The sequence below is a fragment of the Balaenoptera musculus genome, chromosome 1 (assembly GCF_009873245.2).
Source record: "Balaenoptera musculus isolate JJ_BM4_2016_0621 chromosome 1, mBalMus1.pri.v3, whole genome shotgun sequence".
Lineage (NCBI taxonomy): Eukaryota > Metazoa > Chordata > Mammalia > Artiodactyla > Balaenopteridae > Balaenoptera > Balaenoptera musculus.
The window spans coordinates 54,262,269-54,276,416 of NC_045785.1; the positions used below are offsets into that span (position 1 = coordinate 54,262,269).

A 14,148-nucleotide genomic window follows, 5' to 3' on the forward strand; every position below is an offset into this window, starting at 1 on the left:
CTGGGGATGGGATTAAATTTAACCTTGTGAGTATTTATTTAATACTTCTCATGTTCCAGGCATTATGCTAAGTGCTAGAAATTCCAGGTGAATACTTAAATACTTAATGGCTCCAGTACTTAAAGTGTCCACATTTTAGTAGATAAGTAGTCACAATACAATGTGATAATTATAATGTTGAAGTATGTGTGAGGTTCAGAGGTAACATAGAGAAATGAGTGATCAGGGTGCATTGGAGAAAACTTTCCAGAGATGATTTTTGAGTTCAAGGTTTGAAGGATGAGTTGGAATTTGCTAGGCAAATGAAATGGGGAAGATACCCTAGACAGTAGAACATGTGCGAAGACATGGTAGATGGCATGAGAGCATGGTTAGAAGTGTTTGGTATTGGATAGCATAAAAAGAAGGAACGAAAAGGATGGGGAGGGATGGCTAGAGGTTTGGCTATACAGTTAGCTCAGGAAATTATTTGTGTCTTAGAAAAATAACTTTCATTTTAATAAAAAATTATTGTAGCAAGAAGGTTGGGTGTAAAGAGACAAATTAGACAATCTTAGTAATAGAATTAAGAGCTACTCTTTTTTAAGTATTTACCAAATGCTAGACACTGAGCATTTTCCTTAATACCACACCAGTGAAGATAGGTATTATCTCTAACTTACAAGTGGAAAATGAGACAACCAATAAATGACAACTGGGACTCAAATATAGTTATATTTTATTCCAGAGTCAGTGCTTTAACTCTGCTCTGTGGCCTCTGAGAAAGAAGTCTTGAGCTAAGGCAGTTAGTTGAAAGATGGAGAAATGAATTTAAGGAATATTGAGGAAGTAAAATCACTTGAATGCAGCCATAGACTTGGGTTCAAATCTTAGTTCTTTCACCTGTTGGCTGCCTGATCTTGGAGAAGGTTCTTAATCTTCATGAACCTTGTGTACCTCTTCTACAAAGTATGAATATTAATATGTACTTTAACAGAGTTGTTGTGAGGATTGAGATAATATATATGGATTGTGCTTTATTTTTAGTAATGTAGGAATATAATCAGCACATTAGTGGTTCATAACTGTTTTCTCATTTGATCCTGACATCAGATCATCTAACTCCAAAATATTTATCGAGTGTCTGCTGTGCAGCAAAAATAGGTCTTGCTGGTGATCATATCTTTAGGTCTGGTCTTTAGGGTGACCAAGAATAATACATGGTATGTACCTGTGATATTGTGATTCATAATAAGACATATATATTTGGTCTTCATCTGTGGTTTTGGCACAGAGCTCCTAAAACCGCTGGAATTTTCTAAGTGAGATGATAAAGTTGTTTTTTGTTATGTTAATGAGGTGGCTTTGGGTCCCCCACTTAAGGATGGAGCCTGGTTGCCAGGCGAACCAACCTTATGCTTAGAGGGTGGGAACTTTCAATCCCACCCCCTGATTTCTGGGGAGGGGAGGGGAAGGGTTAGAGATTGAATCATTGCCTATGGCCAGTGATTTAATTAGTCATGCCTATGTAATGAAGCCTCTATTAAAACCCAAAAGGACTGGATTTGGAGAGCTTCTGGGTTGGTGAACACGTGGAGATGCGGGTAGAGTGGCATGCCTGGAGAGGGCATGGAAGCTCTGCGCGCCTTTCCCCACACCTTGCCCTATGCATCTCTTCCATCTGGCTGTTCCCAACTTACATCCTTTTATAATAAATCAGTAATCTAGTTAAGAAAAATGTTTCTCTGAGTTCTGTGAGCCACCTAGCAAATTGATCGAACCTAAAGAGGAGATTGTGGGTACCTCTGATCTATAGCCTGTCAGTCAGAAGTACGTGTGATAACCTGGATTTGCCATCAACACCCTGAGTTGGAGGGGGCAACCTGCAACCTGTAGGCAGTAGGTCTTGACACTGGTGTCTGAAGTGGGGGTGGGGTGTGTGATGAAGTCTTGTAGGACTGAACCCATAACTTATGGGATCTAATGCTATCTCCAGGTAGATAGTGTCAGAATTTAGTTGAGATATAGGATACCCAGGTGGTGTCCAGAGAATTGCTTGCTGGATGTGTGTGGGAAACTCCCCACGAAATGTTGTAATTGGGTCTTAGAATCACACTTTTACTTCCCTAGAGAAGTTCATAGTCTAGTGGGTAGGGCAGACATGTAGGTACATATTACATTAAAATATAGTGTGGTATAAACAAAGTAGACTGGGAGCACAAAGGACTTCTAATTCAGATGAGAAAGGCTTAGAATGCAGTAAGTTCCCTACATACGGACCTTCAAATTGTGAACTTTCAAAGATGCGGACGTGTGTTCGCCTGTCCAATCACGTAAATTAGTTCACGTGACTGGCGTACCTTGTCACGTGTGTGCATCCTCTACAAGTGGTTGTGCTTTTGTGTACTTTACTGTACAGTACTGTATAGAGTACAGTAGTACAGTATCTTTATTTCAAGCCCAGGATGTCCAGAAGAAAGCGTAAAAGCAGCAGTGACATAGCTGGTGCTGCTAAGAAGTGCCAGGAATTGGAGGCCCAGAGAAAGGACGAAGAGAGACAAGAGGAAGAAGAAGTAACTGAAGAACCAAAGAGATTCATGACGCAGGAAATGGCAAGGGGATTTTCTTTATTTGAGGAGGCACTGTTAGTTTTGAGGCACAGGACCCGAACGTAGAATGGTACACGAAGGTTACAACAGCCGTTCAGAATGCAATTCAGTGCTACCGTGTCATCTATGATGAGAAAAAAAGAGCTACTGCCCAGACATCACTGGATTGTTTTTTTCAAGAGGGTAGGTAGAATTGAATACAGCAAGGAACCAGAACCTGTGCCATCAGCGTCAGGCCTGAGTGAAATTGCAGCTAGCCCTCTGTCTCCTTTCGCTGACGATCCTTCAGCTCTACCATCTCCCACCTCCTCTCCGTCCTCCAGTCAGTAACTCTTCTTGCCTGTTCACTTGATGCCAACCCCTGTATGCTGGCTGTTGTACTGTACTACTGTACTTTTCAAGGTAGTGTACTGTAAGATTAAAAATGTTTTCTTTATTTTTTGTGTTCGTTTGCTTTTTATGTATTATTTGTGTGAAAAGTATTATACCTATTACAGTACAGTACTATATAGCCGATTGTGTTAGTTGGGTACCTAGGCTAACTTTGTTGGACTTAACAAACGTGCTCTCGGAACGGAACTCGTTAGTGTGTAGGGGATTTGCTGTATAACATTAAAGTTTGTTCTAAAAGGGAGGGAAGAATTTTACTAGGCAGAAAAGGAGGTGAGGAGAGTATTCCAGTAAGAGGAAATAGCATGACCAAAGGATGAGAGTTCTTTGAGGTTTGGTGAGGATGTAAGTGTGACTGGAATACAGGGTGCATGGTAAGTGGAACAGTAAGAGATGGGGTGACAGAAATAAATTTGAGGCAGACTGTGAGCCAAAGTAACGTGTGAGGGATTTATCTTTTGGGCAATAGAGGTTTTTAAGCTGGGAATTCACATAATCAGATTTGTTTTTTAAGAAGACAGCTTTAGAGGCAGCATGACGTTTGGAGTAGAACGTGTAGAGACTGATGGTAGCATCTATGTGCAGTGGCCTCATGTATGTTTATAATGCTTATTTGAAGTTGTTACGCATAGCTGGTTTCAATGGTCTTGGAAAGGGATGATGAGGGCCTGGACTAAGTGACTAAATTTGAGAGCCATATTAGGTAAAAATGTGACTAAATTTGAGAGCCACATTAGGTAAAAATCAGCAAAATTTAATGACTAATTGTATGCAAGGATAAATAAGAAGGAAGAGTTTGAGAATGAGTCTGGTTTCTAAGTTTAGAGATACTGAGACTGAAAACTGAGAGGTAGGGCAGATTCAGTGGGGGAAGGTAATGAATTCTCTTTTGGTTATGTTAAGATTTGGGTGCGGGCTTCCCTGGTGGCGCAGTGGTTGAGAATCTGCCTGCCAATGCAGGGGACACGGGTTCGAGCCCTGGTCTGGGAAGATCCCACATGCCGCGGAGCGGCTGGGCCCGTGAGCCACAATTACTGAGCCTGCGCGTCTGGAGCCTGTGCTCCGCAACAGGAAAGCCTGCGATAGTGAGAGGCCCGCGCACCGCGATGAAGAGTGGCCCCCACTTGCCACAACTAGAGAAAGCCCTCGCACAGAAACGAAGACCCAACACAGCCATAAATAAATAAATAAAAATTAAAAAAAAAAAAAAAGAGTTCTCATCACAAAGGAAAAAAACTTTAAAAAAAAAAAAAACAAAAGATTTGGGTGCATTTTAGTCATATAAAAAAGCGGGAATTTTGGGAGATGCAATTTGGCTGGGGGCACAGGAACACATAAATCCATCTTCAGCTGGTCACAGAGAACACTTTGTTGTTAGAGTTAGTTTCTAGCTTCATACTCCAGTGCAGCCTGGTGGTGACCTTGGCAGGGCCAATAGCAGGACTTCTTTTTTCTTGGCTAGAATCAAAGTAGGCAGATCCTATTTTGTCCAATTTCTCTTTAAGCTCATGCCTAACCTCAGAGCTAGAACAAAGCAAGTGCAAGAGGTGAACCAGAAATCATTTGTGCCAATTCCTAGAGCCAATTTTATGTAGGTGGTCCATTCTGAGCCTTTCTAGTATTGAGTCACTTCCCAAGTGGGAGGGTTCCTATTACTCCCATTCTTCACAGCATTTGGTAGTGTTAAACTTCTGAATTTTTGCCAGGCTGGAGTATGTGAAATGATATTTTATTGTGATTTTAATTTTAATTTCCTTCATTGCTGAATTCGTTTATTTATTTTGAATTTCATTTCTAAAAGATTGAGCATACTTTTGTGTTTATTAGGCATTTGCATTTCCTTCTTTGTGATATTTGCTTATGTCATTTGTACATTTATATTAGTTTTTTTCTTATGTATTCTATATTTTGGCTTTTGGTTTTTTCCTATGTGTTCTGTATTCTGGAAGCTAACCTTTGTACAAGTTGCAGATATCTTCTCCCAGGTAATGGCTTATCTTTTCACACTTTAAGGTGTCTTTTGGTGAACAAGAGTTTTTGACTTTAAAATAATGAAATTTATCAATCTTTTTCCTTTACAATTTGTGCTTTTGTATCTTTAAGAAATCCTTCCCTACTTCTGGGTCACAAAGATATTTTTCTAAAATTTTCTTCTAAAAATTGTAAGATTTGGGAATTCTCTGGTGGTCCAGTGGTTAGGACTCTGCGCTTTCAATGCCGAGGGTGCGAGTTCAGTGCCTGATCAGGGAACTAAGATCCTGCAAGCCGCGTTGCGTGGCCCACAAAAAAAAAAATTGTAAGATTTGTCCTTCCTGTTTAAGTCTTTATCTCCTTAGAACTGAACTTTATGTATAACACGTGAGTTAGGGAGCCATTAAAAATTTTTTTTTTCACATGGATAAAAACAGTTGTTTCAGCTCATTTATTGAATAGTCCATCCTTTCCCATAAATCTGCAGTACCAGCTCTGTCTATATCAGGTTTTCATACACACAAGGGTCTGTTTCTGGCTCTCCATTCTGATCCATTGGTTCATCACTGCCATGTCTTATTACTATAATTTTACCTTGTCTTGATATGTTGTGAGGCAAGTTCTCCTACCTGATAGTTCCACTTCACTGGTGTCTGAGCTATTCTGGGCTTTGCTCTTTCATATTGTAGTAGGAAGAATTTCTTAAATGGTCCCCCAAAAATGTCCTGCCTTAATCCCCAGAACCTGTGAAAATGATGAGATCTATTTGGGAGTGATTATGTTATGTCATATGACATAATTGACTTTAAGATAGAGAGATTGCATTGGATTATCCAGGTTTGTCCACTGTAATCACATGAGACCTTAAAAGCAGAGAACTTTCTCCAGCTGACAGTAGAAGGGAACCCTGGAGAGATTCAGATCATAAGGATGCAGCACTTTTGCTGGTTTGACAATGGAGGGGGCCATGTGAGAAGGAATAGGAGTGGCCTCTAGTTGCAGAGAGTGGCCCCCAGCTGATAGTCAGCAAGGTACAGCGACCTCAGACCTGCAGCCAATCGCCTGAATGAACTTGGAACTGAATTCTTTCCCCAGGCCTCCAGGTAAGCGTCTAGACTGGCTGACACCTTATTTTGGCCTTGTGAGCCCTGAACAGAGAACCAAGTTATGCCCACCCAGACTTCTGACCTATAGAACTATTAGATTACAAAAGAGTATTGTTTTAAGCTGCTAATTTTGTAATAATTGTTATGCAGCAATAGAAAGCTAATACACACATGTGTCTTTTTTTTTTTTTTTTGGCTGGTGGGATCTTAGTTCCCTGACCAGGGATTGAACGGCAGTGAAAGCGCCGAGTCTCAACCACTGGACCATCAGGGAATTCCCCATATATGTCTTTTTTAAAAATCAGATTGTTAAAGTCCTATGGAAAACCCTGTTGGGATTTTGACTGGAATTATATTCTATACTATTGATTAATTTGGGTGGAATTGACAATCATTACCGTAGTAGGTAGGGCTTCTGATTCATTAAGATGGTATGCTTCTCCATTTATTTGTCTTCTTTAATGTCTTTCAACAAAATTTTATAGTTTTCTACATGAAAGTCTTATACATCCTTTCTTAGATGTATTCCTAGGTGTCTTAAATATCTTTTCTTCCTCACCATTGTAGATGGTATCTTTTAAAAAGTTGCTTTTCTAAATGCTTTTTCCAGGGGTATAAAAATGTGGTTTATTTTTTAATATTTGGTAACTTTCCTAAACTTGTAATTCTAATAATTTCTCTGAAGTATTTTTTGGATCTTCTGTGTAAAATAAAGTGATCCATGAATAATGACAGTATTATTTCTTCTTTTCTACTTCCTACCCTTTTTATTTCTTTTTTCTTGTCTTAATTCTAGGACCTTATTACAGTGTTGAATAGAAGTAGTGATTCAGGCTTCTTTCTCTTGTTCCTAATTTTAATAGATGCTTTTACTTTACCATTGAGTATGTTTTTGTTCTTTCTAGCATTGCACCAACTTTGCATTCCTAGAATAACTCTATTTGTGATATATTATCTTTTTTTTAAAGTATATTGATAGATTTGGCTTATTAATTTTTTTATTTATGATTTTAGCATCCATGCTTACAAATAAAATTGGCCTGCAATTTTACTTCCTTAAAATGCCTTTGTCAGATTTGTTATCAAGGATGTGCTAGCCACATAAAATGAATTAGTGAGTATACCGTCTTTTCCTAAAATCTGGAATAGTACTCAAGACTGGAATTGTTTTTGGTTTAAAATATATGTTCTCCAGTTTAATAGTCTGCATATATCCATTTACTTAATATCAGTTGCTTTGATTCAAATTTTTTATATTCTTACTGATTTTTGCCCAGTTGATCTACCAGTTATTGAGAGAGCTGCAGTTTCTTTTTGTAGTTCTGTCAATTTTTGTTTTAATATTTTAAATCTATATTATTAGGTGATTTAGAATTTTTTTCCTTGTGACTTGAATTTCATGACATCATTGTCATGTCCCTGTTTATTTACAGTAATGCTTTTGTCTTAAAGTCTATTTCCTCTAAAATTAATATAGCTTTACTAGTTTTCTTTAGGTTAATTTTTGCTTGGTATATCTTCTTCTATTCTTTTACCCTCTACCTCTGAATCCCTATGATTTAAATATGTCTAACCAATTCCCCTCCCTAATTCCATTTTCTCTCTCCTATTGATTTGGAAGCTATACTTTATTTTGTTCTTTCAGGGCTTACTCTGGAGATTTTCACATACATATTTAACTTAACAAAACCTAAAATTCATATTTATATCCTCTTTTTGAACAACACTAGGACCTTAGAACGTTTTAACTCTAGTTACAAATCTTCACCTCCTGCCCCAAATTAAAATGGTATTATTGCCTAGGATTTCAGTTCTTTCATGATTTTAGATGTTAGTCACTGTTATTTTATACAATTTATAGTTATCCAGTTTTACCCTCATTTTCTTTGTTTACCCTTCCTTCTTACATAGTACATCTTCCTTTGAGATCATTTTCTTTCTTCCTGAAGTACATCTTTGGGAGGGTTTTTTTTTTTTTTTAGTGAGAGTCTGTTGCTGGCAAACTCCATTTTTGTCTGAAAATACCTTTATTTTGCTCTTTGTTGTAAAGTTTTTCTGGGTATGGAATTCTGTATTGACAGTTATTTTCTCTTAATACTTTGAAAATCTTCTCTCATTGTTTTTTAGTTTCTGTTGCTTATGTTCAGACATCAGCTGTCATTTTAATTGTTACTCCTTAGTAGGTGATTTGTCTTTTCTCTCTTGCTGCAATTTCACTATGGTATATCTACATGTGAATATTAAAAATTTTATCTTAGGATTTTTTGGGATTTCTGACTCTAAGGAATGGTACCTTGTGTCTGTTTAGAAACTGCTCAGCCAACTGTCTCTTCTCATACTTTTTCTTCCTTGTAGAACTCTGGTTAGGTATATATTATATCTTTGTTTTTTTAATCATTCAGCAGGTGTGTGTAGGACACTCACTTTATGCCAAGGGTAGGTGATATAGCAGAGAATAAAATAGACAACAGTTTCTTCACCTCATTGACTTCAAAATTTTGTTATCTCTTCAAATATTGCATCTCTCTCATTTCTATTCTCCTTGTGCAAACTATGTTGGGTCTTTTCATTCTCTCTATACCTCATAATTGCTTGTATTTCCCTTCTCATAGTTTCTTCATACTGCTTTCTTTATAATCATCAGATCTGTCTTCCTGTTCATTACTTTTCTCTTTAGCTGTGTTTAATCTGTTTTTTTTACCCATCTATTGAGTTTTCAAATTTCAACTATTACATTTTTAATTTCCAGAACTTCTACTTGTTTCCTTTTCAGATCTTTTTGATCATTTCTGATGATCTCTTGTTCTTCAACATACTCTTAATGTCTTCTCTTATATCTTTAAACATACTAAACATGCTTATTTTATATTACCTATCAGAAAATTCTAATACCGGCAGTCTGATTTCATAGTTAGTTGTTTGTTGTTGACTCTTGCTTATGTTATTTTGTTTCTTCATGAGTTTAGTGATTTTTTAAAATTGTGAGCTCATGTTACTTAGAACTTTTATCTGTGGGAATTCTTTTTTTTTTTTTTTTTTTTTTAAATTACATTGTATTTTATTTTATTTTATTTTTAGTTTTTATTTATTTATTTATTTATGGCTGTGTTGGGTCTTCGTTTCTGTGCGAGGGCTTTCTCTAGTTGTGGCAAGCGGGGGCCACTCTTCATCGCGGTGCGCGGGCCTCTCATTATCGCGGCCTCTCTTGTTGCGGAGCACAGGCTCCAGACGCGCAGGCTCAGTAATTGTGGCTCACGGGCCTAGTTGCTCCGTGGCATGTGGGATCTTCCCAGACCAGGGCTCGAACCCGTGTCCCCTGCATTGGCAGGCAGATTCTCAACCACTGCGCCACCAGGGAAGCCCTGTGGGAATTCTTTGAGGCCTCAGTTTACTGTGTATTTCTCCACAGAGGGTTTGGGTTGCCTCCTCCCAGGCACCTGGGGCACTTTTAACAAAAGTCAAAGTAAATTCTCATCTTAAGATTCCTTTGGCAAATACTTGATGTGAATTCAGGCCCCAAACTGGGTGAGTGCAGACTTATGGTTAGGAATTTTTGGGAGACTTCTTTTTTCCTGTACTACCAAGAGCCAAGGCAGAGATAAATACTATCTTCACCATCTCCTCAAAGGCTTTGTATTTTTAATCCTAGTAGAGATTTTTCTGACATTGAATTCCTACTTGTTCAAGTACTAAGGCTTTGCCTCCTTACTTATGGCATAGAGCTTTTCAGTACCTAGGGTATAGGCCACCGAAGATCATTGGATTCCCTCAGGACAAATGCTTACTCTTCTGGGTCTATGCTTTTTTTGTTGTTTCTGGCCTCTAAGGAATTCTCTTATTTTGCTGCTGATTCAGCCATATATTAAAATTGTACATGTATAATATATAAAATAAATAATTAAAAAATATATACTTTTCCTGTATTGGAGGTGTTTTTCTGACCTTCTGAGTCTGCCATGTTGCTGGAAACTAGTTTCATCTGTATTTTTTAAAGCTCCACAGGTTATTCTGATTTTTACAAAAGGTTGATAGAGATGATGGTTGAAGCCACAGAGTTGGGAGTATCTGTAGTACAGAAGAAAACGGATTTAACCACTGATCATCTTCACAGAGAAGGGGTAATGATTAAAGGAGACTGCGAAGAAATCATGTAAGATTAGAGCCTGGAGAAGTTATTATCCTGGAAGCCGGGGAATTAGAGAATTTTAAGAAATAAGGACTGGCCAACAGTGTCAAGTTCTAGATATGTCAAGTAGAATGAAAATTTAAAATAGACAAAGGATCACTAGGAGGCCATTGTGAGCTTCCTAACTACCAGAACATAATGGACTAAATGGGAGTTAATAAGTGGACATAGCAACTTTTAGGAAGTTTGTTAGTGAATGGAAGGAGGGAGTTAATTGGTAGCTGGAATGGGATAAAGGAGGGCTGAGGAAAAGCCCAGTTAAAAGTTGTCATATGAAATATGTAATTTGTGTTACCTTTGCTTTCAATCCGTAACTGGTCCTTTGGATAGTCATTCCCTTTTCTTACTTCAGGCTGTATTACTCCTGATCATTATTTAGTTTGCAATCCTATATCTTCTAATTTTCCTTTAGTCTTCTAATTTTGACAGATATATTATTTTCTTTGTACTCTTTATCTCAAGAGAAAGTTAAATTAATATCAGGGTATAGGGTTAAATAATTTTAAAAAAATCACACCATTTCAGTATTACTAGTGTACATAACCAAATGCTTAATGGGAATCAAGTAGAGGACAACACGCATATATAATACTTTTCTATCCCTGTGGCTTACATACATTACTTATTCTAACATTTCTCTCCTAAAGTCTGAGTTTACTCAGTTACTTCCCTCATCTGAAAACAGGACTCCTGTTACTTATTGTATTTATTTATTTTTAAAAATTATTTATTTATTTATTTATTTATTTATTTATTTTTGGCTGTGTTGGGTCTTCGTTGCTGCGCACAGGCTTTCTCTAGTTGCAGCGAGCAGGGGCTACTCTTTGTTGTGGTGCGCGGGCTTCTCCTTGTGGTGGCTTCTCTTGTTGCAGAGCGTGGGCTGTAGGTGCATGGGCTTCAGTAGTTGTGACACGCAGGCTCAGTATTTGTGGCTCACGGACTCTAGAGCGCAGGCTCAGTAGTTGTGGCACACGGGCTTAGTTGCTCCATGGCATGTGAGATCTTCCCAGACCAGGGCTCGAACCCGTGTCCCCTGCATTGGCAGGCACATTCTCAACCACTGCGCCACCAGGAAAGTCCTCTTACTTATTTTAGACCTTACTCTTAACAGTATGGAGTTAATTTAAAAAACTAAAAATAGAGTTACTGTATGATCCAGCGATCCCACTCCTGGGCATATATCTGGTGAAAACTATAATTTGAAAAGATGCATGCACCCCAGCGTTCATTGCAGCAGTATATACAATGGAGGGAACCTAAATGTCCATTGACAGATGAATGGTTAAAGAATATGTACAATAGACTATTACTCAGTCATAAAAAAGAATGAAATAATGCTGTTTACAGCAATATGGATGGACCTAGAGATTATCGTACTAAGTGAAGTAAGCCTGACAGACAAATATCATGATATCACTTGTATGTGGAATCTAAAAAAATGGTACAAATGAACTTACTTCTAAAACAGAAATAGACTCACAGACATAGAAAACAAATTTATGGTTACCAAAGGGGAAAGGGAGAGGAGGGATAAATTAGGAGTTTGCGATTAACATATACACACTACTATATATATATAAAATAGATAACCAACAAGGACCTACTGTATAGCACAGGGAACTATACTAAATGTCTTGTAATAATCTATAAGGGAAAAGAATTTTAAAAAGAATAGATATATATGTATGTAAAACTGGATCACTTTGCTGTATACCTGAAACTAACACCGCATTGTAGATCAACTATACTTCAAAAACAAAAAAGTTAAACCTTACTCTGAAATTGTCTTCTAAGAAAGTCAACAGAACAAGAGTATTTTTGGATTACTATGTAAGAAGAGTATTGTTATTGCATATTAAAATATTTGTAGCATCTTTTGTAGGTGGTTGTTATATATTTTTGTCATTTTTCAGATGAGAAAAATAAAAATGCTAAATACTAAGAAAATGGTGATTCTGTCAGAGTTCTCAACTCCATCGTAAACAGTGTGACATTTAGTGTTCACGTGTGACGAACTTCTATATCATAGGAGGCTGGGAGGATTACTGAATGAGTGTAACATCTGTGATTCCGTTGAGATTTTTTTCCCTCTATTAATTAAAATACTTATTTTGGTTAATTTGTTTTTAACATGCTTATTTTAGTTTGCTTTTTGTTTTTCTTGTTTTAAGATTGTAATTAGGAAGCACTGGAGTGAGGAAGCTCAGGTGAGCTTGCTTAGTATTGGTCCGTTATTTCTTCTTTGGAAATGCACATACTGTATAGTTTCTCTCAGCTGACCCATTGTTATTTGTAATGTTTCTTCTCACTCACTAAGGATATATAAAAGGGGAATTATTATGGAAAATTTTAACCAAATTCTCTTCCCTTAGAATGTTTAAAGTTTCAATGTAAAGGCAATTAGTATGTATTGTTATCAAAGAAACTACTTGTTTTTTAAATTCTAACATAATTCTGAATAGTTCAGCAATTAATAAAATGAACATTTAAGTGGTGCTTAAGCCCATTTTCCTAAGAATGAGACAAAATTGAAGCTTTGTAAATGTACATTAATACGTTTTCTTTACGTAATTCTGAATCTCATGTAAATGAATGTGTAGAATTAATCACAGTAGAAAGAATCCATTTTGCCCTTCCCAAGTGAAGCTCCCATAGGTACAGTTGGGTTGCTCTTCTGGGTTGCTTTAAGGGCACTTTAGCAGTTTTAAAAACTTAAGTACTAACTTCATAGCCAGTGTCAGCTGAATTTATTGAAGTAGGTCAGACTCTGGATAGAAACTTGTTTCTCAACCCTGAAGAGAGTCATTATCCATTCTTCTGTTTGTTAGAGAATGGTAATAAATTCTTCCACACTGACCCCAAGTCTAGAGCAATTTCAGAAAATCTAGATAGCTGGATTTTTTCAGGTGTAGGAAACTACTTAAGATCCTCTATGACTTAAGTAGTTTCCTATGCCCACTCTATAGGTATTATCCCAGTGGGCCAAAAACAAGCAAACAAAAGCAAAAGAAAAAAAAATAAAAATCAATTCCTTTCTCCCTGTAGACAGCAGCTGTATCACCAAAAAGAGAAACTGCCCCCACAGCACACACACATCTATAAAGTGCACACGTAAAGATGCAGTTAATTCAGTGGGAAATTATTTTCCTTCTTTAAAAAAATTGTAAGTTAATCTCCCCCTCCTGTTCAGTTAACTGAGCAAGTTTTAACTGAAAGTGTGTACTATATGCCTAGCAATATGTTTCCTGTGAACTCTGGAAAAATCACATTCTATGTCCACTGGAATTAAAATTCTTATTTGGGTAGCTATTAGAAAATAGTATAATCATGTGACAAAATATATGATACTGAAAATATAAGTATTATGAGAATTCAATAATTTTTTTTTTCCTTTTTAAAATCTACTTGACTTACCTATTTTGATTTCTACGTTTTTTCATATGCTGTTTATTAAACAGAAGGAGGAGATATAGCTCTGAGATACTGTGGTAATGGGTTTTCAATTCACTAAACAATTGATATACTTAAAGTTTGGTATTTATTTTTTGTTATGGCTATTGTCTTCTATTTCCTATTCAAATCGTGGCTCTACTGTTTACTCTCTGACAAGGTCACAGGTATTGAGATTAAACGCCAGTGGGTTTGAATGTTACTAGCTGTGTCTTATTGGCTGTGTGACACTGGGCAAGTTATTTTAAAATTTCAGTCTCAGTCTCCTCATCAGTAAAATGTTGGTAAAATCATAGGTTGCAGATCAAATGAGTTACATCTAAAGCTCTTGGCATTTCATTTTGCTCTTAAGTACTTAATGAAGTTTTCACTACTGCAGTTGCTAATAATTCTTTTTCCTTAATCACTCTGACAATCCCTAGCCTAATATGAAGAAAATAAGTACTTCAACACTTGC

General features: G+C 36.9%; 1 protein-coding gene across 2 annotated transcripts in view; it reads left to right on the forward strand.

Moving 5' to 3' along the window:
• Window positions 1-14,148, forward strand: part of ALG6 (ALG6 alpha-1,3-glucosyltransferase) — a 60,500-nt gene that overhangs the window by 4,825 nt on the left and 41,527 nt on the right. The window lies entirely within an intron of this gene.